At 49.2% G+C, this 24,806-nt stretch overlaps 1 pseudogene; it reads left to right on the top strand.

Annotated features, from left to right (window-relative positions):
- Positions 1–1,394: 1,394 nt before the first annotated feature.
- The window catches only part of LOC101143076 (ATP-binding cassette sub-family B member 10, mitochondrial-like), a 43,143-nt pseudogene continuing 19,731 nt past the window's right edge, over positions 1,395–24,806 (top strand).

Here is a 24,806-nt window from a genome sequence, read left to right as displayed (position 1 = left end):
ACGTGGCTAACACCTGTAATCCCAGCACTTTGGGAGGCCAAGGCAGGTGGATCATTTGAGGTCAGGAGTTTGAGACCAGCCTGGCCAATGTGGCAAAACCCTGTCTCTACTAAAATTACAAACAAAAAAAAATTAGCCAGGTGTGGTGGTGCACACCTGTAATCCCAGCTATTTGGGAGGTTGAGGCAGGAGAATTGCTTGAACCCAGGAGGCAGAGGTTGCGGTGAGCCGAGATCGTGCCACTGCACTCCAGCCTGGGCGACAGAGCATGACTCCGTCTCAAAAAAAAAAAAAAAAGCAGGAGTATTTTTGAAGCAGCCAGGAGCTGGATATGTGTCCAGCTTGCATCTTTGTGATAAGCATTTAATAACCATTGAGCTTAGCAGTAGAGTTACGGAACTGGTACTTAGATGTTTTTCTTTTTCTTTTTTTTTTTTTTGAGATAGTGTCCTGCTCTGTCACCCAGGATAGAGTGCCATGGTGCGATCATGGCTTACTGCAGCTTCAACCTTCTGGACTCAAGCTATCCTCCTGCCTCAGCCTCCCAAGTAGCTGGGACCACAGGTGCACACCATCACACCTAGCTAATTTTTAAATTTTTGTAGAGATGGGGGTCTTGCTATGTTGCCCAGGCTGGTCTCAAACTTCTGGCCTCAAGCGCTTCTCCCACCTCGGCCTCCCAAAGGGTGGGGATTACAGGTGTGAGCCACCGCACCTGGCCTGTGATTGCTTTTCTTAACATGGTACTCTGCCATTATATTCTCTATTAGGAATTTGATATGCTCAGAAGATATAGTGAGTTGCCTGTTTACTAACATCAAGGTCCTTTCAGGTAGTGTCCACCACAGGAAACATTACTATTTGGGTATTGTGACCCATGGAAAAGACCCAGCACTCACCTTTCCAGACCTCATCTGGTGGCCTTGTAACCCTGGAGCTGAAGCTGCATGCGCACAAGCAATCAGTCGCAGTGTATCCACACAGGGTCCCAACCCACTCCAGGATTCATTTCGGGATGGCTTCCCCTCCCTCAGCCGGGTCTCCAGCCCCATTGCTCTCCAGGCATGCCCATCTCCGTCTCCACGGCGATCATGTGTTTGCAGGGAGACATCAATATCCTCTTCTCTTGCGCTTTCTGAACGGGAGAGTCAATCTCAACCGGAAGCTAGCAGGGACTTGGGTGGACAGGTGTCTCACGCTGGATGGGGGAATCCAGGTGGGAGGGGAGGGTGGGCTTGCTCTCATTTGTGGGTGGGTAATGGGATTTGCTATGAAGCTGGAGGGAAAATATGGACCCCTAAAAAGGGGTCCCTTCCCTTCTTAAGGGAAGGCCTCAGCTTCGAGACTGCAGGAGGAGCTGGGTAGCCATTGGATATGGCTAAAGCACATGAATCATGACCGTGGTGCACTGTTTGGACAGCAAGTCAGTGGCCCAAGGAGAGGGAGGTTAGTGATGGGAAGCATCCTGGGACTCACCGATGCATCTTTATATTTTTGTCTTTAAACATTAGGAGGAGGCCAGGTGACGTGGCTCACACCTGTAGTGCCAGTGCTTTGGAAGGCTAAGATGGGCAGACTGCTTGAACTCAGGAGTTTGAGACCAGCCTGGGCAACATGTCGAGACCTCATCTCTACAAGACATTTTAAAATTAGCCAGGCATAGTGGTAGGTGTCTGTGGTTCCAGCTACTCAGGAGGCTGAAGCAGGAGGATTGCTTGAGCCTGAAAAGTTGAGGCTACAGGGAGCTGTGATCTTACCACTGCACTCCAGCCTGGGCAACAGAGTGAGACCCTGTCTCAATCAATCAATCAATCAAAAAATATTAGGAGAATAATTTGTTGATGTCTCTTTTCTGTCATAAGCTCGGCTCTCCAAGAGCCTTTTCTTCCAGGAGGACATGCTGGTGTTTCATGAATCTAGGACCTCTTGCCTGAAGCTTGTAAAGTGCTAGATGGAATGAAAACAGCAGCAGTAAGAGCAGGCTCTTATGCAACCTTGCTACACACAAGGCATTGCTCTAAGTGCTTTGCAGGGGTTAAGAGATGCACTTGAATAGCTGAGGACAGTCTAGGGGTGGGGTTTCCAGAGGCTGTCAGGGGAGTGGCCCCCAGCCTTCCTGGTGGAATCCCTGAGCATTAATCACACACATAAGTTTCACTCCACAAACATGGGTTGTGAAAACATTACAATCCAGCCAGGCGCAGTGGCTCATGCCTATAATACCAGTACTTTGGAAGGCCAAGGCAGGAGGGTTGCTTGAGGAGCCCCTGACCAGCCTGGGCAACACAGAAAGACCCCATCTCTACCAAAAAAAAAAAAAATGGCAGGGTGTGTTGGTGTGCACATATAGTCCCAGCTACTTGGGAGGCTGAGGCAGGAAGATTGCTTGAGCCTAGAAGTTCAAGGCTGTGGTGAGCTATGATTACACTACTGCACTCCAGCCTGAGCAACAGAACAAGACTCTGTTTTTTTTTTAAAGCCATAATCCATTATTTTTTTCTAAATTAAATGGAATGTGTTGTGAACCACAATCATTTATTTTATTTACTTATTTATTTATTTTTGAGACGGAGTCTTGTTCTGGCTTCCAGGCTGGAGTGCAGTGGCGTGATCTCGGCTCACTGCAACCTCTGCCTCCTGGGTTCAAGCAATTCTCCTATCTCAGCCTCCCGAGTAGCTGGGATTACAGCTGTGCACCACCACACCTAATTTTTGTATTTTTAGTAGAGATGGAGTTTCATCACGTTGTCCAGGCTGGTCTTGAACTCCTGGCCTCAAGCGATCCACCTGCCTCAGCCTCCCAAAGTGCTAGGATTACAGGCATGAGCCACCATGCTTGGACCTAGCCACAATTATTTAATACCAGGGCTCCCTGCCGTCGCTCCCCAGAGCTGGGAGAAGGTCTCAGGAGCATATTGGGTCAGGTATGTGTGGAAAGCCCTCCAGGCTCAAATTCACACTGGGCCTGCTCTGTGCCCTGACTCCAAGCTCCAGGAGCCCTCAAAGGTGGCAGCTCCATTGCTCATGAGCCAAGCTTAGGGACCGGGGCCCTTCCTAGCAGCCAGAAAGAGCCTTATTCTTAGCATTTTTTTTTTTTTATAGAGACAGAGTCTGGCTGTGTTGCTCAGGCCAGAGTGCAGTGGTTCAATCTCATAGCTCACTGCAACCTCAAACTCGTGGGCACAAGCAATCCTCCCACCTCAGCCTCCTGAGTAGCTGGGACTACAAGCGTGCACCATCACACCTGGCTAATTTTTAAATTTTTAAATTTTTAATTTTCTGTAAAGACAGGGTCTTGCTATGTTGCCCAGGCTGGTCTCAAACTCCTGGCCTCAAGCGATTCTTCTGCCTCAGCCTCCCAAAGTGCTGGGATTACAGGCATGAGCCACCTTGCCTGGCTCTGTTCTTAGTACCAAGGGCCCTCACACCCCCTGTCTTTTCTTGGGACTCTGCCAAGTCCCAGGCTCCTTCTCAGGCTTGGGGACGGTACCCAAATCAGCACATCCACTTCCATCTCCCCACCTCACCCCAAACCCTTCTCTCCGACATCTAGAGCCATGCCGAAGTTTCTCTTCTTGAGTCTAGCCCTCCTGGGTATGCTTGTGGACTGAAATGCTCAAATTGGCCTCACCTCTTGATACTGTAATTGTTCCTTATCTCCTATTAAACAGGAACCCTGCTTTGTGTAGTTCAGTGCCTGCTGCCAAGTCAGAGCTGTGACCTCAATGAAAGTGGCCCATCCACACCAAACCTCAGTTTCTGTAACAGTCCTGGGATCCAATGTGGTTTTCACATTCCATATCACTTCACTCTGTTATCTCCGATGGAAAACCAACTTAAACTGGCTTAAGCAAAAAGGGTACTCACTGGGCCATGTAACCAAAAAGTGTAAGCATAGGTGTGGCTTCAGGAACGGCTGGATCAAGGCACCCACATGTGGCATCGGGAGTCCCTCTCCTGGCTGTTGGTTTCAGTTTTCTCTGCAGGGGTTACATTCGAGCATTGGTTCCCTCCTCATAGTGGCAAGGTGGCTGCCCAGGACAAGAGGCATATAGCCAAGGGCTCAGCTACTTAAGGATAAGTTCCATCAGAAGCCCAAGTTGAGGCTGGCCTTGGTGGCTCACACTTGTAATCCTAGCAGTTTGGGTGGCTGAGGTGGGTGGATCACTTGAGGTCAGGAGTTCGAGACCAGCCTGGCCAACACAGTGAAACCCTGTCTCTACTAAAAAAAAAAAAAAAAAGAAAACCATGAAAATTAGCTGGGCATGGTGGCACATGCCTGTAATCCCAGCTACTTGCAAGGCTGAGGCAGAAGAATCACTGAACCTGGCAGGCAGAAGTTGCAGTGAGCCGAGATCAAACCACTGCACTCCTGCCTGGGCAACAGAATGAGACTCCGTTGGCAATGACTGGGTCATCTGTCCAGTCCTGAACTGGTCACTGTGTCAGGTAGAAGCATTGTTTGATTGGCCAGGCCTGGGACACACGGCCATCTCCAGACCTAGGAATGGCATCATCTCTACCCAAACCCTGTGAACCAGGAGGTGGGGAGGAGCAAAGCTTCAGAAGAAACTCCGGGCCCTGCCATCAAGCAGAGGAGGAAAGGAAGCCACACAGACTGAGCCATCAAGTACCCACTGTGCCCTCACCACCAGCTCCTGCCCTGGTCAGTGCACTCCTGGACCATTTCTCCTCCCCGTCTTGTTCACAGTCACCCTCTCACCCCAGCAGAGATCAGGCCAGGGGACTGGTGGCAAGTGAGTGAAGGGTTTCAGCAATGAAGTGAAGGGTTTCACCCTACCTTCCAGGCACAGTGTAAGCGGACCCCCCCCACACGGGGGCTCTCCTGGGTTGCACAGTGTCCTCCCAGAATTCACATCCACCTGGAACCTGCAAATATGACCTTATTTGGAAATGGAGTCTTTGCAGATGTTGTCAAGATAAGATGAAGTCATACTGTTTTAGGATGGGCCCCATATGTGGTACGACTGGGGTTCTTACACGAAGAGGGACCCTGGCACACGGATGCATACAGGGAGAGCGCTGTGTGATGAGAAAGGCAGAGATTGCAGTGATGCTGCCACCAGCCAAGGAGCCACCATCAACCAGGAGACGGGCATGGATCCGATTCTCCCCGCGAACCTCCAGAAGGAGCCAACCCTGCCAACACCTTGGTTTTGGACTTCTGTTCCCCACAACTGTGAGACAATACATTCTGTGGTTTTAAGCTTTATGATAATTTGTTACTGTAGCCCTGGGAAAGGAATACAAGGGTAGACAGACACTGATCAAGTAAGCAAACAAATGTGAAATTGCCCTGTGACAAGGGAGGTGCAGGGTACCTGTGTTGGGGAAGAATTCTCTGAGACTTGAAGTCAGAGAAAGAGTTAGCTACTGGGGCCGACAGGGGTCTGCACATGCAGCTCACGGCCCAGATCTCGTTGGCCGAGTGGTTTTGCAGGGATTAGGAACTAAGAATGGTTTTGCAAGAAGAACATCCCAGGCCGAAGGGACGGCATGAGCAAAGGCCATGAAGAGGGAGGCGCCCTCTGTGAAACCAACAAGCTTTCAGCCACGTGGGTCTCTCTGATGCGTTGTCTCCGCCACAGAGGGCTTTAAAAAGCCCCGAAACTGGACAGGTGTCACTGCCTGTGGCAGTAGCGGCCATTTGGCGCCTGTGGTTTCAACTCCACCCGTTTCACATGTCTATGTTACCAGACTGGCCCCTGAAGGGGATCTGCGTGCCAGGCCCTGACCTGCCGGGCTTTGGAAACATCCTCGCCAGTGTCCCCTGACCTGCGCTCCGCCCTGTGGAGTGAGGCCTGGTTGCCCAAGCTGGCTGGGCCGGGCTGTTTGCTGCTTCCAACAAACATAGGAGAGAACGTATTGCTGCTTTTTATTGCCAGTGAGAGCTCCGCGAGGCCTGGCCCGAGATGTGGCTGGCGTGAGGGGTCCCGGACCTGCTGTGCTGGGGACGCACCCAGTTCTGTGGCGCTTGGTCCAGCGAGGACTCGAGCCCACTGGGGACGGGGCCTCGGGCTGCAGGGGCGGGGCCCCAGCCGCCTGGGGGTGGGGCCTCAGGTTGTTTGGGGGCGGGGCCTCAAGCTGTCTGGGGACGGGGCCTCGGGCCGGCTGGGGGCGGGGCCTCATGCTTCAGGGGCGGGGCCTCGGACTGCCTGGGGGTGGGGTCTCCAGCTTCAGGGTCGGGGAGCCTCGAGCCGCCTGGGGACCGGGGGATCTGTTGGGGAGGAGGTTCTCGAACTGCTGAGGAGGATCACAGTGCTTTTGCTTCCTCTAGGAGACCAGCTGCACAGGCTGGAACATGCCATCTCTATGCCTGTTTTCCCGTCGATAAATGCAGAGACATTACTCTCATCATTTCTTCCTCTGTAACACAATATTCATATATGTAACCCCTTGGTAAAGCAGTTGTAAGAATTAAACAAGAGGAATTGCGCTTTCATTCAGCAAATATTTTTTGAGCAGCTACTAGATGCCAGGCACTGTTTTAGACGCAAGTGATACTTCAGGAAACATAATCAGACAGACAGGCAGACATGCCCTCCTGGAACTGGCATTGTAGAACAAGGGTCTGCATCCTGTGGCTCACAGGCCAGATCTGGTTGACCGTCTATTTTTGCATGGACGTTAAACTAACAATGATTTTTGCATTTTTATTTTTATTTTATGGAAAAAAAAATTGGGGGTTGGGCGCGGTGGCTCACGCCTGTAATCCCAGCACTTTGGGAGGCCAAGGTGGGTGGATCACCTGACGTCAGGAGTTCAAAACCGCCCTGGCCAACATGGGGAAACCCTGTCTCTACTAAAAATACAAAAATTAGCCGTCATGGTTGTGGGCATCTGTAATCCCAGCTACTTGGGAGGCTGAGGCAGGAGAATCGCTTGAACCCGGGAGGTGGAGGTTGCAGTAAGCCGAGATCGCGCCACTGCACTCCAGCCTGGGCAACAAGAGTGAAACTCTGTCTCAAAAATAATAAAATTAAAATAAAATAAAAAAGAGTGGTCTCTGGACCAATAGCTCAGTATCACCTGGACATTTGTTAGAAATCCAGACCTACTGAACCAGAATCTGTATTTTAGCAAGACCCCCAGGTGATCTGTGTGTACATTAAAGTGTGAGATGTTTTTGTAGCAACATGCACGGAACTGGAGGTCATTATCTTAAGTGAAATAAGCCAGATACAGAAAGACAAATATTGCATGTTCTCACTCCCAAGTGGGTGCTAAAAAATGCATACACATGGCTCCACAGAGAGTGGAATAATAAACAATGGAGATTCAGGAGAGTGAATGTAAATTCTGGCGGTTCATCCACCACTGTGAACCATGAGAAATAGTTTAATGGCTGCCAGGTGAGGTGGCTCACACCTGTAATCTTAGCACTTTGGGAGGCCAAAGCAGGAGGATCACTTGAGCCTAGGAGTTCAAGACCAGCCTGGGCAACATGGCAAGACCCCATCTCTACAAAAAATGCAAAATATTAGCTGGGCATGGTGGCACGCACCTGTATCCCTGCTACTCAGGAAGCTGAGATGGGAGGATCGTTTGAGCCTGGGAGATAGAGACTGCAGTGAGCCATGATTGCACCACTGTACTTCATCCTAGATGACAAAATGAGAACCTGTTTAAAAAAACAAAAATAGGCTGGGCATGGTGGCCCAGGCCTGTAATCCCAGCACTTCGGGAGGCTAAGGCAGGTGGATCACCTGAGGTCAGGAGTTCGAGACCAGCCTGGCCAACATGGCAAAACCCCGTCTCTACTAAAAGTACAAAAATTAGCCCGGCGTGGTGGCGGGCACCTGTAATCCCAACTACGCAGGAGGCTGAGGCAGGAGAATAGCTTGAACCCGGGAGGTGGAGGTTGCAGTCAGCCGAGATTGAGCCTGCACTCCAGCCTGGTGACAGAGCGAGACTCTGTCTCAAAAAAACACAGCAGCAACAACTAAAAGAAATCACTGAATGGGTACAATGTATGTTATTGGGATGATGGAGATCCTAAAAGCCCTGACCTGACTATTACACAATCTATGCATGTAATGAAATTGTATTTGTACCCCATAAATTTATGTAAATAAAACATTTTAAAAAGTGTGAGATGTGCAGGTGTAAAATGATGCAGAATGCTCAGCACAGGGCCTGACACTTAGCAAGAGCTCCATGAATATTAGCTAATGTGGTGGATGGACTCGTGGTCCCCCAAAGAGGTCCACATCCTAATCCCCAGAACCTGTGAAAGTGCTAATTTACATTGTAAAAGGGGCTTTGCAGGTGTGATCAAATTAAGTCTCCTGAGATGAAGGAATTCACCTGGATTATCCCCGAGGGGCCCAATGATGCAATCACAAGGGTTTTTTTTTTTTTTTTTGAGATAGCATCTCACTCTGTTGCCCAGACTGGAGTGCAGGCTCGATCTCGGCTCACTGCAACCTCTGCCTCCTGGGTTCAAGCGATTCTCCTGCCTCAGCCTCCTGAGTAGCTGGAATTACAGGTGTGCACCACCATGCCCAGCTACTTTTTGTATTTTTAGTAGAGATGGGGGTTTCACCATGTTGCCCAGGCTGGTCTCGAACTTCTGACCTCAGGTGGCCTTGGCCTCTCAAAGTGCTGGGATTACAGGCATGAGTCACCACACCTGGCCCACAATGGTCCTTATAAGAGATGGTGGGCGGGGCAAGAAGAAATGTGAGATGTGAGGCTGGAAGCAGAGGGTGGAATGCATGCTTTGAAGGTGGAGGCAGCTGCTTTGCAGCGGGCCTGTAGAATCGGGAAAAGACAAGGACTCAGATTCTCCCTCAGAACGCCCTGGAGGAACCAAGCTCTGCTGACACCTTGATTTTAGACGTCGGACCTCCAGAACGGTAAGAGAATAAATGTATCTTATTTTAAGTCACTAAGTTCGTGGAAGCTTGTTGGAGCAGCAATACAGAATGAATATAGCTGCCATTCTTATTGTTATCCTGTTTGTCGTAGGCTGGCTCTGCCATCTTCCCATTCAGTTGTTTCAGGCAAGTTATTGAGTCTCTCTGAACTTGAGTTTTCTGCTCTGTAAAAATGGAGACAAGAAGTTTTCCTATTTCTGGTCAAATGAGATAATACATGTAAAGTGACTCCAGCTGTCATGATTGTTGTTGCTCTTGTTTAAGTAGAGGCAGTGGCCATGGCTGGTTCTGTGTAACCTTGGGCAAGTTATGAGACTTCTCTGAACTTTAGTTTCCCCACCTACAAAGTGGGGGTCATGACAGCATCTACCTCCTGAGACTGTCGTGAAGCTGGAAGGAGACCCTAAGCATAATTTCTGGGCCCATGCCTCGCTTGAGGAGGACGTAGGTGTAATTCTGGCCGAATTGGAGAACGTGATCTCTAAACTGGGTGGGCCCCTCTAAGCTGTCCTGACTCCGGTCGTCTGTGCTGGATCACAGCCTCAGCCTGGCTGGCAGGGGAGTAGATCATTCCTATTCCCTTTGCTTCCCCAGCTCTTCCCAAGTGGACACCCCAACCCCATTGCTTTTTTTAGAGACAGAGTCTCCCTCTCTCACCCAGGCTGGAGTGCAGTGGTGTGATCTCGGTTCACTGCAACCTCTGCCTCCCGGGTCCAGGTGATTCTCCTGCCTCTGAGTAGCTGGGATTACAGGTGCATGACACCACTGCCGGCTAATTTTTGTACTTTTAGTAGAGATGGGGTTTCACCATGTTGGCTAGGCTGGTCTCAAACTCCTGACCTCAAGTGATATGCCCACCTCAACCTCTAAGTGCTGGGATTACAGGCGTGAACCACCGCGCCTGGCCCCCATTACCTTTTGTTGTGACTGCAGCAGACTCACTGGGGGGCTTCTGTCCCCAGAGGGCGGGGAGCTCTAGTTCATTGAGGAGGGGCGGGGCCACAGGGCTGGGGCGGGGCCTGGACATCCCAACACGAGGGTCCTTCCTGTGCTGAGGTTCCGGACTGAGGCGGGAGTCAGTCTGAGGCCTGGCCGTGGGGCTTGGCGTCTATCCAGGCTGGAATTTGCAGGATTTGTGCTGTGGTGCTGGAATCGGCTCCCTCGGAGTGTGTGTCTCACTGGATTGGATCTGTCTGTGTCTTGGGGGTGTTCTTTAAAGGGAAGAACCTGACAGACTTCACACTGCAGTGCCCCGTGCAGGGCCTGGCACACAGAAAATATCTATTGGACCAGTGAATGGATCATCCAAGGGACTGAACGTCCCCATTGCAAACAGGAAGGGAGTTTGTGTCAGTGGGGAGTCTCCCAGGCCCCAGTAAGACTGGTTGACCAGGTCCTCCCTAAGTTCTGGGTGTTGCTGAAGTGGCCTTGCTGCTCTGAAAACAACTGTGTGCATCTCAGCCTCGCCTCTCCCGGAGGAGGGCCTCTCACCTCCTATGAGACCAGGACTGCAGCCTCAGAGAGGTTTGAGGGTGCGCCCAGGGCTACACACTTAGAGTGAGTTTGGGGCGTGAGGCAAGGATTGGTGGGGTGGCTGCCCAGCTAAGCACCTGGACACTGTTCTGTAGGAAAAGAGAGCCGTTAAATAATTTGTTTCTACCTCTTTTCCTTCTTGGTTTTGTTACTTTCCCCCAACATTTTATTATGAAAATTTTGAAACAGCAACATCAACTCACTAACATTTTACTAAATTCGAGTGATCGCACATCCATCCCTCTATCCTTCCATCCGTCAAAATTTTGGGTGCATTGTCTCTTTACTTTTACTTTTTCTTTTCTTTTCTTTCTTTTCTTTTTTTTTTTTTTTTGAGACAGAGTCTCACTCTGTCACCCAGGCTGGAGTGCAGTGGCACGGTCTCAGCTCACTGCAACCTCCACCTCCCGGGTTCAAGCGATCCTCCCACCTTGGCCTCCCCAGTAGCTGAGACTACAGGTGCCCACCACCATGCCTGGCTAATTTTTGTATCTTTTAGTAGAGATGGGGTTTTGCCATGTTGGCCAGGCTGGTCTCAAACTCCTGACCTCAGGTGATCCGCCCACCTCGGCCTCCCAAAGTGCTGGGATTACAGGCGTGAGCCACCACGCCTGGCCCACCCCAGTTATTTCTTTATCCAAGCACCCTGTTCTTATCCTTCATAGGATGATTACAATTAGATACACACTATTTATTTCCTTTTGGGTGGGGCTAGGTCTGTCTTGTTCCCTCCTGTGTTCCCCAGTCTGTCGCAGGTTGCATGTTCTGTGTGTATCTGCTGAATGAACAGATGAATGAGGGAGATGTTACTGGTCTTTGCTCCTCCAATGCTGCCCCCCACCCCCCATGTCATGTCTCGACATGTCTGATTTCCTGAGAGTGGCTTACGTGCCTGGCATGGTACTGAGCCTTCTTTGAAGCAGCCCTCTGAGCGAGGGACCCCTAGATCGTACATTCACAGATGCGGCAGCTGAGGCTCAGAGAAGTGAAGTGACAGGCCCTGGGTCACACAGCATCGAGGGGGCAAGTCAGGATGTGATTGCAGTTGCTCCGACCCCAGGCCCATGCCCTGAGTCTCTGCACAGCCAGACTCAGAGATCCCGAAGTGGGTCCCCATCATGTCCTGGCTCTCCCCACTTCAGAAGCAGGACCTCAAAAATTTCAAGGGGCCCCAGATACCCCACCTGGACGGCATCCTGGCTCAGGGCAGACCTGCTTCCCAGGCTCTACCTTATGTTCTGCTCCTTCTCATTGCCTCCCAAATTAGTTCCATGTTCAGCCTGGGGCCTGTGGATTCCACTTGTTTTCTGTAACTGGAGTTCCCCCAGTGCTTGGCACCAAGCTCGGTGACTCGGCGTCGGCTCATGTTCCTGATTTCCTTGGACAATTTCAGATGATTTCACTGGCAGAGAAAGGCCCAGCCAGGGGTCAGTGAGCAGATCACTCCCCTTTCCTGTAATCAGGTAGAAAAGGATCACAGATGATGAGCAGTGCCTCCCAAGACACACATGCTGTAGGAACAGGCCTCCTTTTCTACTTTCACCCTGGAAACCACCTTGCAGGATGGGCCTTGTGATCCCCACTTCACAGATGGGGAAGCCAGGGCTCAGAGAGGTTGGGTGCTTTGCTGAGAGTTGCACAGCAAATGAGTGGCAGGGCAGAATCTGTTCCCTAGTCTGCTGGCCCCAACACACAACCTCTTCCTCCCAGATTCCCTTCTGGCTCCAGGCTGCAGCAGGAACCTGGCCCTGGGGACTCAGAGTGGCGAAAACCCAGACCTTGCCCACAAAGACCTCAAAGTCAAGCAGAAAAAGACTAGATTGAGTGCAAACAGTGATCAAAGCAGCACCCGCCAACATGAGACAATATGTATTTTTAGACAGTGAGTCAGTCCTGATGATTCACAGGCCTGGCTAGGCTTGCAGGGCAGCCCCAGGACACCAAGGGCAGGGTAGGAGATGAGCTACCCGGGGGGGGGCCAGGAGACCAGAAGGGGGTCCAGGGCTGCGCCTCCTTATTCTCCATTGTGTTGTCAAGGGCTGGAGGTGGGGCTGGACGCCTTCCTACTTGATCGGAAGATGCATTTTCCAATAAGTACTTAACTAGCTCATGGTCACAGAATTAGAATGTGACACAAGCAGCCTCCCATCACTTTATAAGCATCTGCTCTGGACTGGGCACTGTGACGGGTGCTCAGGAGATGGCAGACCATGAAACTGACAAAGTTCTAACCTCATGCAACTGACCTTCCAGAACAGGTGTGGGCACACTTTCTCCATAAAGGGCCACATAGTAAATATTTTAAGCCTCGTGGGCCATGACAACTCTTAAGGCTGCAGTTGTAGCTGGAAGGCAACCATATGCAATACGTAAATGAGGGGGTATGGCTGTGTGCCAATAAAACTTTATTTACAAAATCAGGCCAGCCGCGGTGGCTCACGCCTGTAATCCCAGCACTTTGGGAGGCCGAGGTGGGTGGATCAGGAGATCAGGAAATCAAGACCATCCTGGCTAACACAGTGAAACCCCACCTCTACTAAAAATACAAAAAATTAGCCAGGCATGGTGGTGGGTGCCTGTAGTCCCAGCTACTTGGGAGGCTGAGGCAGGAGAATGGCATGAACCCAGGAGGCGGAGCTTGCAGTGAGTGGAGATTGCGCCACTGCATTCCAGCCTGGGTGACAGAGGGAGACTCTGTCTCAAAAAGAAAAAAAATCAAGGAGCAGCTAGATTTGGCCTGTGGGCTATAATTTGCTGACCCCTCTTCTAGAAGATGCCTTCCTCCACACCCGGGTTCCCCTCATTTGCCCTCTACTGTGTGACTTTGGGACCCCTGATGGCCCTTTGGACTGTGGCCTCCAAGGCAATGTGCTGGTTCTGCAGGTGAAACAGCAACAGTGCTCTGTGTTCCTTGAAGATGTGTTCGCATTTGGCCTCACAAGCCCCCACATATGGCTCTTTCTGAGTCATGTTGTACTGTGACCTTTTGGGCACCAGCATCCGTGTGTCACTTGGTTCAACCTAGTGCTTGGTCCATAGCGAGTGATGGATGAATGTTTGTAGAATCTGCAGAATGAACAGACCCAAGGCTGTGCCTAGTCCTGTGTATCTTCACTTTAGTGAGAAACTGGCAATAGGGGGGGGTTGTGACAGAGACCAGGGCCCCCTCTGGTCTTCCTCCTTGTCCTCCAGGGGTCTGGGTACTGCACTGTCTCACCCCCACCCTGTGCTCACATGACAGTCCAGGAGGAAGGTGCAGGGCAGTGGTGAGGGCCTGGCTCATTGTGGGCACCAGTGCTGAGCCCCGGCTTCCTGATCTGTGAAATGGACGGGGGCGATGAGGCTCACGTCTCTCACAGAGGTTGCTCATGGGCTCAGGTAAATCCCTGTGCCTGCTCAACCACCAAAATTCAAGATGAACTGTCTCAGGTGTGCCTCTGAGCTCTTCTAAGAGGTGGAGTTAGGCTGGGCGCGGTGGCTCACGCCTGTAATCCCAGCACTTTGGGAGGCCAAGGCGGGTGGATCACGAGGTCAAGAGATCAAGACCATCCTGGCCAACATGGTGAAACCCTGTCACTACTAAAAATACAAAAATTAGCTGGGCATGGTGGCGGGCACCTGTAATCCCAGCTACTCGGGAGGCTGAGGCAGGAGAATCACTTGAATCCCGGAAGCAGAGGTTGCAGTGAGCCAAGATTGCGCCACTGCACTCCACCCTGGGCGACAGAGTGAGACTCCATCTCAAAAAAAAAAAAAAAAAAAAGAGTTGGAGTTAGCACCAGTCTCACAGATAAGTTAACAGAGACTGGGGCATCCAGGGACTTGCTTGAGGTCACAGCTTGCAGGTGCAGGGTAGGGTTCAGACCCAGCCTCTCTGTGCCTCCCTTGACCATGGGTCACCCTCTGTAATCAGCAACAGGGTGGCCGGAAACCTGCTGGGCTCTTTTCTGCCCCTGTATCTCTAGCAGATGGTCTTGGATAAGGTGGTTTTATCTCATGGCTGCCTGCCCCTCTACCCATGTCCCTGCCTTCTGCCTGCACCTGTTCAGTGGCCAGGTCAGGGGACGGACGAGGCTCCTTACAGCTGCGCGGGTGTCTGGAGAGTGGGGCAGGCAGCCGGGCAGAGCTGTTAAGCAGCAACCCCATCACCAGTGCTTCCGGATGCCTGGACTCTGGGGCAGGAGCTGTGGAACTATCATTCTCAGTTTCGGGCTCAAGTCCTGTGTCAGAGGACAGCTAGCCCTGTGACCTTGGAAAGCCATGGAAGTCTTCCAAGCCTGTTTCTCACCTGAGTAATGGGAATGGTAGATGACATGCATTACACATAGTGGATGCTTATTAGTGGTAAACTCCCTGCAAACACTGAATTAGCAGATCTGGAGCCATTGCTTCTAGGGAGAAATACAGGTTAAGTTCTTACAAGCCTCTGGTCACATTTTCATCAACCAATCAATACCTAACCCGGTTTTATGTGTTTCTCTGTAGACACTTTATTTAATATATAAGTGATTCATTAACATCGAACATGTTGGCTGGGTGCAGTGGCTCATGCCTGTAATCCTAGTATTTTGGGAGGCTGAGGTGGGCAGATGGCTTGAGCTCAGGAGTTTGAGACCAGCCTGGCCAACACAGTGAAACCTCATCTCTACTAAAAATACAAAAATTAGCTGGGAGTGGTGGCACGTGCCTGTAATCCCAGCTACTTGGGAGGCTGAGGCATGATAATCGCTTGAACCCGGGAGGCAGAGGTTGCAGTGAGCCGAGATTGTGCTGCTGCATTCCAGCCTGGTGACAGAGTGAGACTCTGTCATAAAGAAAAATAGGCAAGGCGCGGTGGCTCACGCCTGTAATCCCAGCACTTTGGGAGGCCAAGGCGGGCAGATCACAAGGTCAGGAGATCGAGACCATCCTGACTAACACAGTGAAACCCCGTCTCTACTAAAAATACAAAAAATTAGCCGGGCATGGTGGCAGGTGCCTGTTGTCCCAGCTACTCAGGGAGGCTGAGGCAGGAGAATGGTGTGAACCCGGGAAGTGGAGCTTGCAGTGAGCCGAGATCGCGCCACTGCACTCCAGCCTGGGCAACAGAGCGAGACTCTGTCTTGAAAAAAAAAAAAAAAGAAAAGAAAAATAATTAAACACATACATGTCCATAGGCAACAGCACTAACGCATGCCTGAACAAATCCTCTCTAACACGTGTGTTTTCTCTGTAACGTAGTCACTCCTGCCTTCCTCTCACTGCACATGGGGGTCATTCTAAACATTGACGCGACCGCAGAAAGCACAAAAATGGGAAAAATTTGGCACTAAGCAGACCATGAAAAGGATACTTGTTTACGATGTGAGAGCTGAGATCGGAAGGCAGTGTGAGATCTTCTGGAACCTCAGCTGGGAACATGCCCCTCAGACCCTGGAAATTTTTTGCCACTTGCACATGTCTGTGAATGACCTTGAAAGCACCTCGAGTGTTGATTTTTTGAGGTTACAAATACATTCTAATAAGTAGGTGAACTTGCAAATACAGAATCCACAAATAATGGGGATTGAGTCTGTGTCTGTAAAAATTTGTGCCCAGTCATTAGCTGAAAGCAGGCTGTGGAAAGGTGATTTGGATTTTTTCTACATATAAGAAAAATCTTTTTTTTTTTTTTTTGAGATGGAGTTTTGTTCTTGTCATCCAGGCTAGAGTGCAATGGTGCAGTCCTGGCTCACTGCAACCTCTGAATCCCAGATTCAAGCGATTCTCTTGCCTCAGCCTCCCAAGTAGCTGGGATGACAGGTGCCTACCACCACGCTCAGCTAATTTTTGTATTTTTGACAGAGATGGGGTTTCACCATGTCAGCCGGGCTGGTCTTGAATGGCTGACCTCAGATGATCTGCTTGCCACGGCCTCCTGAAGTGCTGGGATTATAGGTGTGAGCCACCGCACCTGGCTCCCAGCTAGTTTTTAAATTGTTTTGTAGAAATGGGGTCTTGCTATGTTTCCCAGGCTGGTCTTAAACTCCTGGCCTCAAGCCATCATCCCGAGACTACAGGCATGAGCCACTGCACCCAGCACATACATTTATTAGTGTACATGGTAGACACTCCATAAAGAGTAGTTTTAGCCTGGCCAACCAGCTGTAGGATGTTGGAGCTCAAAGAGACTTCAGATTTCATCTGTCAGCCCAAAAGAGAAGGGGACTTCTTTATTTTTCTGAGACACAGTTTTACTCTGTTGCCCAGGCTGGAGTGCGGTGGCACAATCTCAGCTCGCTGCAACCCCCACCTCTCAGTTTCAAGTGATTCTTGTGCCTCAGCCTCTTGAGTAGCTGGGATTACAGGCGCCCGCCACCATGCCCAGCTAATTTTTGTATTTTTAGTAGAGGTGGGGTTTCACCATGTTGGCCAGGCTGGTTTCCAACTCCTGACCTCAAGTGATCTACCCACCTTGGCCTCCCAAAGTTCTGGGATTACAGGTGTGAGCCACTGCACCTGGCCAAGAAGGAGACTTCTTTAGATCATTCACTTGTTCATTTATTCAGTTAATCTGTGATCTGAGTACCTTCTGTGTGCCAGATCCAGGACTAGGGACATGGGGGAGAATGTACAAGCAGGTCCTGCCCTCAAGGGGCTCCTAGTCCATGGGAGACAAACACCGAACAACCACAGGTCCACATAAAGACCAGATTGCAGCTGTGATGAGTGCTACCAAGAAGGGAGGAAGCACATGTGCCCAGCTCCAGGGGCCATGTCATGAGGGTTCTGGTCCCATCGCAGCAATCCCTTTCCCTTTCCTGGACATTAGTATCTCAGCTTCCCTTGTAGTTAGAAGTGGTTGGCCTGGTGCGGTGGCTCACACCTGTAATCCCAGCACTTTGGGAGGCCGAGGCAGGTGGATCACGAGGTCAGGAGTTCGAGACCATCCTGACTAACACAGTGAAACCCCGTCTCCACTAAAAATACAAAAAATTAGCCAGGCGTGGTGGCAGGCACCTGTAGTCCCAGCTACTCGGAAGGCTGAGGCAGGAGAATGGCATGAACCTCGGAGGCGGAGCTTGCAGTGAGCCGAGATCGCACCACTGCACTCCAGCCTGGGCACCAGAGCAAGAGTCCATCTCAAAAAAAAAAAAAAAAAAAAGAAGTGTCCATGTGGGCTGGGCATCGTGGCTCACGCCTGTAATTCCAATGCTTTGGGAGGCCAAGGTGGGCAGAGCATTTGAGGTCAGGAGTTTCAGACCAGCCTGAGCAACATGGTGAAACCCTGTCTCTACCAAAAAAAAAAAAAAAAAAAATTAGCCGGGTTTGGTGGCACATGCCTGTAATCTCAACTAGTCAGGAGGCTGAGGCAGGAGAATTGCTTGAACTCGGGAGGCAGAGGTTGGAGTGAGCTGAGATCGTGCCATGTACTCCAGCCTGGGTGACAGAGGGAGACCCTGTCTCAAAAGAGAAGTGGCCGTGTGATCTAGCTCTGGCCAATGCAAGGGATAGACACTTCTTCCGTCTCTTTTTGCCTTGAACTAGGATGTGACAGCACACAGGCTGGAGATGGAAAGCAAACACACAAGGGTGGCAGACTGAGAAGACAGGAGGAACCTGGATGCTTTTTAAAAAAATTTATTTTTGTGGAGACAGGATGTTGCTATGTTGCCCAGGGTGGTCTTGAACTCCTGGGCTTACGAGAGCCTCTCACCTTGGCTTCCCAAGGTGTTGGGATTACAGGTGTGAGCCACTGCACAGCCAGAACTTGGATCCTTGATGCCAAAGAGCCGCAGTGCTAACCTCCAACCTTCGTGTCAAATATGGCCACTGTCTGCAGCTTTAAGTCACTGCCAGGTGGATTTCCTGTGACTTGTGGCCGAAGGCACTCCTGACTCAGCCACCCTGAGGGCCAGCTGTTGAGGTTGGGGCCTGTACCATGGGGAATTCGCCGGGGCCCAGAATGGGATCCCACAGCCTCTGACTCCTCATTCAGAATTTGCTCTGCTCTGCCCACTGGTTCCCGAAGCTTGGGCCTTGGTTAAGCTGGGTTCTGCTTCCGTACGTGAGCACTGCTGCCTTGCCCCTCAGGTACGGGGATTCCAAACCGCAGTCCCTCCCCGGCCTCCTGCTCCACCATGTCCTCACCGCAGGTGCTGCGTGCTCTCCTTTCAGCTGACTCCCCGGCCCCATTCCTCTTACAGTAAACTTGTTTACAAAGGAGGCTTTCCATCACCATCAGTGACAAGCCAGTATCACTTGCCATGAAACGAGGCCGTTGTTCCATTTTCCCCTTCCCCTCTCTGAAATGGGGGTTATAATATTTTGCTGTGTTTGGTGTATGAAAATGCTTAGAACAATGTATAGCTTATAGTAAATGCTCAATAAAGGTTTGTTGTCACTGTCACCCCTGAATAAGAAGGTCATTGTAAATACAAACAAATACACACATATAAACAAATACGGTGGACCATGTGAAATCATCATCTGCCGTTTTCAAGCTATAATCACAGCAATTGTATTTGGTTTAACTATGTATATGTACATATAAAGTATAATAACTGAGTTCAGTGGCTCACGCCTGTAATCCCAGCACTTTGGGAGGCCAAGGCAGGAGGATTGCTTGAGTCCAAGGAGTTCAAGACCAGCCTGGGCAACATAGTGAGACATGATCTCTATAAAAATTTTTTTTTTTAAAAATTAGCCAGGGATGGTGGTGTGCACCTATAGTCCCAGCTACTTGGGAGGCTGAAGTGGGAGAATTGCTGGAGCCTGGGAGCTCAAGGCTGTAGTGAGCTATGATTGCACCGCGCTGTACTCCAGCCTGGGCAACAGAGCAAGACCCTGTCTCAAGAAACTAAATAACAAAGGCTGAGCATGGTGGCTCACGCCTGTAGTCTCAACACTTTGGGAGGCCGAGGCGGATGGATCACCTGAGGTCAGGAGTCCAAGACCAGCCTGGCTAAAATGGTGAAACCCCATGTCTACTAAAAATACAAAAAGTAGCCAGGTGTGGTCATGAGCACCTGTAAGCCCACCTACTTGGGAGGCCGAGGCAGGGGAATCGCTTGAACCCGGGAGGTGGAGGTTGCAGTGAGCCGAGATCGCACCACTGCACTCCAGCCTGGGCAAAAAGAGCGAGACTCCATCTCAAAAATAAATAAATAAATAAGTAAAGTGCAAGTCCTGGTGTGTGTCTGTCTGTCTCTCCCTCCCCCTGCCTCCTTTTTCTCTTTCCCCCACCTTCTCTTTCTCTCTCTCCCCAACACAGTATAATATATGTATATATCTAAATATATAATACATAGATATTCTAAATGAAAAAGCCCTTGTCTGTGAACCACAGAAAATGGTCTCGCTCCCACTTTGGTTGCACTCTGCCCTGTGGGGACCCCTGACTGAAGGAGGGCAGCTGAGAGTTGGTTAAAGGCTTCAGAGTCACATGGAATAGGGTTGGAATTATGGCTATGTCACATTCTGGTAATCGGACAGGGGACAGCCTCTCAGGTACTCTGTATGTCAATATCTCCCTGCCCAGGTGGTATGTGTGTTAAATGATGTCATGAATGTAAGTGCTTAACCCAGGCTGGGCACAGTGGCTCATGCCTGTAATCCCAGCACTTTAGGAAGCCGAGGTGGGTGGATCACCTGAGGTCAGGAGTTTGAGACTAGCCTGGCCAACATGATGAAACTCCATCTCTACTAAAAATACAAAGATTACCCAGGTGAGGTGGCGGGCGCCTGTAATCCCAGCTACTCGGGAGGCTGAGGCTGGAGAACCACTTGAACCTGGGAGGCGGAGGTTGCAGTGAGCCAAAATCGCACCGTTGCCCTCCAGCCTGGGTGACAAGAGTGAAACTCCATCTCAAAAATAAATAAATAAATAAATAAAAGCGCCTAACCCAGAGCCCAGCAAGTGATGAGCATGCAATCAATGGCATTTTTGTTTCTGCTTTTCCTTCTTTCCATTATTAGAACATTTAGTTGTTAATATCATGTACTAGTCAATTAAAAGCACCTGCCAAGGAGTACAGACAGACAGAGTTCCAGGAGGGCTTGCTCTGCACAAGTGGTGGGGAGGGGAGAGCCCCCTCTCCTGCCTCCCAACCTCATAGCACTTGTTGCTCCCCCTCCCCGCTTCCCAGTCTCCCCGACGCAGTGTCTCAGTGTCCTACCAAGCCAGCCTTCCCTCAGTTCCACTCTTGTGGACTGGCCCCTTGGTAAGCACTGTCTTTCCTGTTGCCTTCCTGCCCTTCATTGAGTCATTCATTTATTTAAGAACGCTTTCTTGATCGCCTGGGCCATGCCAGGCCACCTGCCAGCCCCTGAGGTCACAAAATGAGCCAGGAGGGCCATGGCTTCCCAGAGAGCACAGTCCAGAGATGGAGACAGTCTCAGAACCAAACCCACAGGGCCTCCCCAAGTTTGAGGCTCTGGCTCAAGAAAAACAAGTTGGTCCTCTCTTTAGAAAAAGCCTGAAGCAGCTGGGTGCAGTGGCTCACACCTGTAGTCCTAACACTTTGGGAGGCTGAGGCAGGTGGATCACCTGAGGTCAGGAGTTCGAGACCAGCCCGGCCAACATGATGAAACCCCGTCTCTACTAACAACACAAAAATGACCCAGGCATGGTGGTAGGCACCTGTAATCCCAGCTACTCAGGAGGCTGAGGCAGAAGAATCACTTGAACCTGGGAGGCGGAGGTTGCAGTGAGCTGAGATTGTGCCATTGCACGCCAGGCTGGGCGACAAGAGCGAAACTGCATCTCAAAAGAAAAAAAGAAAAAAAAAAAAAAGGGAAAAAAAAGCCTGAAGCTCTGCGCATTTCTGGTCATTGGCTTCCGTGGCCCATCTCCCTACCTCCTGCCTTTGCACGCCCCTTGGTCCAGCCAGAATAAGACATTTACAATCTTCCAAAGGCAGGAGCAGGAACTAAGAATGTAGGCTCTGTGCCTGTGTCCCCATCTCAGCCCTGTGACCTTGGGTGAGTGACAAACACCTCTGGTCAGTAAAAATAGATGCCATAACCAGACATGGTGGCTCACATCAATAATCCCAGCACTTTGGGAGGCCAAGGTGGGAGGATTGCTTGAGGCCAGGAGTTTGAGACCAGCCTGGGCAACATAGTAAGACCCCATCTGTAAAAATAAAAAACAAAATAAGCCAGTTATGATGGCATGTGCCTATAGTCCCAGCTACTCAGGAAGCTGAGGTAGAGGCTCACTTGAGCTCGGGCTGGAGGCTGTGGTGAGCTATGATTGCACCACTGTACTCCAGTCTGGGCCACAGAGCAAGACCCTGTCTCAAAAGGATGCTACAGCACCTACCTGGAGCAGTCGGTGCCTCAATTGAATGAATGATGGTGTTACCAGGCAGATGCAGGGGCCAGCATCAGCTCTTTCCTTTCTCCTCCCCTTGGCCAGCACCTCCTGGGGTCTAGGAGCCATATCAGGAATGATTCTGTCTCTACTAAAAATACAAAAATCAGCCGGGCATAGTGGCATATGCCTGTAATCCCAGCTACTCGGGAGGCTGAGGCATGAGAATCACTCGAACCCAGGAGGCAGAGGGTGCAGTGAGCCAAGATCATGCCACTGAACTCCAGCCTGGGTGACACAGCGAGACTCTGTCTCAAAATATATATATATATATAAAATATAAATATATATATAAAATATAAATATCTATATATTATATATATATAGATATATAATTTTTTTAGGCCGGGGCAGTAGCTTACACCTGTAATTTTAACACTTTGGGAGGCAGAGGTGGGAGGATCATTTTACCTAGGAGTTTGAGACCAGCCTGGGCAACATAGTGAGATCTTGTCTCTATAAAAAAAGTTTTAAATTATTCAGGTGTGGTGGTGCATACCTGTAGCCCCAGCTACTTAGGAGGCTGCGGCAGGAGAATCCTGCTGCTGCATTTTGTGCTACTGCCCTCCAGCCTGGGCAACAGAGTGAGACCCTGTCTCAAAAAAGAAGAAGAAGAAATGCATATATATATTTTTTAAGATCCATTTTAGAGTTGCAGTAAAATTAAAAGAAAGGTACAAAAAGGTCCCATATAGCTCCTGCTCCCACACATGTATAGCCTCCTCCATTATCCACACCCCTGGACAGAGTGGAATATTTGTTACAATTGATGAACCCACATTGACACATCATCGTCACTTGAGGTCCGTAGTTTGCATTAGGGTTCATTCTGGGTGTTTTATAGTCTACAGGTTCAGACAAATGTATAATGACATGCATCCACCAACATAGTATCATACAGAGAGTTTCCACTGGACAAAACCTATTTTGATTGAGTTGTCCTACAATAAACGAATTAAGCATCATAGCAGCACAGTGTAGTGTGGAAAGCAGAGACTGGAGTCAAGCAAGCCAGGATTCGTGCTCTGCCTCTAGTACCTACATTGGTGTGGTTAAGGCAGGTTACTCTCTGAGATTCTGTTTTCTCCTCTGTAACACTAGAATGATTATACTTACATGATTCAAGTAAGAATAAAATGAGAAAAAATAACGAAAGGTAACACACTTGGTACAATGTCATAATAAATAGCAACTAGCTACTCCCATCCTTGATGTCTATCCAACCATAACTGCAATCCCATCATTAACAGGTTCTGACATTTTGACTTGCCTTCATTTTCTTATTTATAAGTGGCAAACAATGTCAATAACCAGCTCAGTTACCCACAATAGTTGCAATATTTAAGCAGCAAACACCAAAATAATATATCAAATTATAAAGACAAATATCTCACACAAAATGGGAGAAAGAAACACTGGAAAGAAATGAGAGGTAAATTTACAACTTCCACTGTGCATTCTCTGAGAGAAAGAAGTTTTGCTGTGATTTAAATCTTAATAGGTAATGAAATATAGATGTATAGAATTATAAAAGTGCATTTCATTGAGTTATAGAATTTCAGGATTGTTAAGTCCAAATCGTTAATGGATAACTGAATATCATTAAAAATGCTTTTTTCTTTAATTTATGCTTTAGAGCACTTTTTTAAAAGGCTATTTGAGGAATCCCTGAGTAAGCAAAATGGTCACAACCCAAGAATAAGAGGTTAGAAGTGATAAACGGAGGTTTTCTTCAGAGAATCCTCTCCATTTATAGGTACTAATCTGTGAATGGATACATAACCCTATAATAAACCTTCAAAAGAGATGCGTTGGAAGAAAGGTACAAATCTAAATCTAGTAGTTGTTCACTCGTGGGCCAAGGCAATTGGGGAGAGATGCTGTAATAAAAGATAAAATTCAATCAGCAACTTAGTCCAGAATTTTTCAAAGTATAATCCACAGCCCAACTGTGTCTAAATCCTCTAGGGACAATGAGTTATGGTGGTAGACACTGAAAATGCAACCAATTTTTTTTTTTTTTTTTTTTGAGACGGAGTCTTGCTCTATCACCCAGGGCGGAGAACACAGGGAGGGGAACAACACACACTGGGGCCTGCTGGGGCAGGGAGTGCGTGGGGAGGGAGAGCATCAGGGAAATAGCTAATGCATGCTGGGCTGAATACCTAGGTGATGAGTTGATAGGTGCAGCAAACCACCATGACACACATTTACCTTTGTAACAAACCTGCACATCCTGTACATGTACCCTGGAACTTAAAGTGTAGATTTCAATAAACAGAGATGATCAAAAAAGGATACTACAAAAAGAGAGAACAGGAATAGAAACATGAAGGTCAGAAATGATGAACATAATTAGAGAAAGGCGTCTGTCTCCACTTTCCCTCTACATGTTTTATCATTCCCCTGATCTTAATCTACTTGACTCTTTCAATGCTTCTCCAAACTTTGCTTTATATTCGATTCTCTTTATTATTATTCTAATTAATACTTTCAATACCTATCTCCACCTAGACTGTTGTGACCATCTTCAAAATGGCCTCTTCCATTCATTTTTTTCATCTTTGGATTAATCTGCTGCCTCATTTTACAGCTTAAAAAACAGGATTGGATTTCTCAGTGCCCACTGAATAAGGCCATAAATCTTTAATATATAATGTCCCAATATGTCATTCTAGGTTTTGGTTTTATAATTTCCCTTAATGCAGATACATGGAGGTCATGAAATAAGCAAAGAAATCAAGTAACAAAAAGACTGAGATCCAATTAAAAAGCCATGGATGGTTAAAGCATGGTTCATGAGGATTTTCCAGTGGTCTGAGTGCTCATGATATTGAAAAAGAATGAAAACTACAGATTTTGTGAAGCTCAATTTTGTAAATATATGCACATATGCAGAGAAAATGTCCAACTGGAGGTAAACTAGATGTTATAAATAATTATTTTTAGAAAACAGGACAGAGTCTCCCTCTGTCGCCCAGGCTGGAGTGCAGTGGCACGATCTCGGCTCACTGCAAGCTCCGCCTCCCGGGTTCACG

This window comes from Gorilla gorilla, chromosome 16, assembly GCF_029281585.2.
Source record: "Gorilla gorilla gorilla isolate KB3781 chromosome 16, NHGRI_mGorGor1-v2.1_pri, whole genome shotgun sequence".
NCBI lineage: Eukaryota > Metazoa > Chordata > Mammalia > Primates > Hominidae > Gorilla > Gorilla gorilla.
This window is presented reverse-complemented; position numbering and strand designations above follow the sequence as displayed.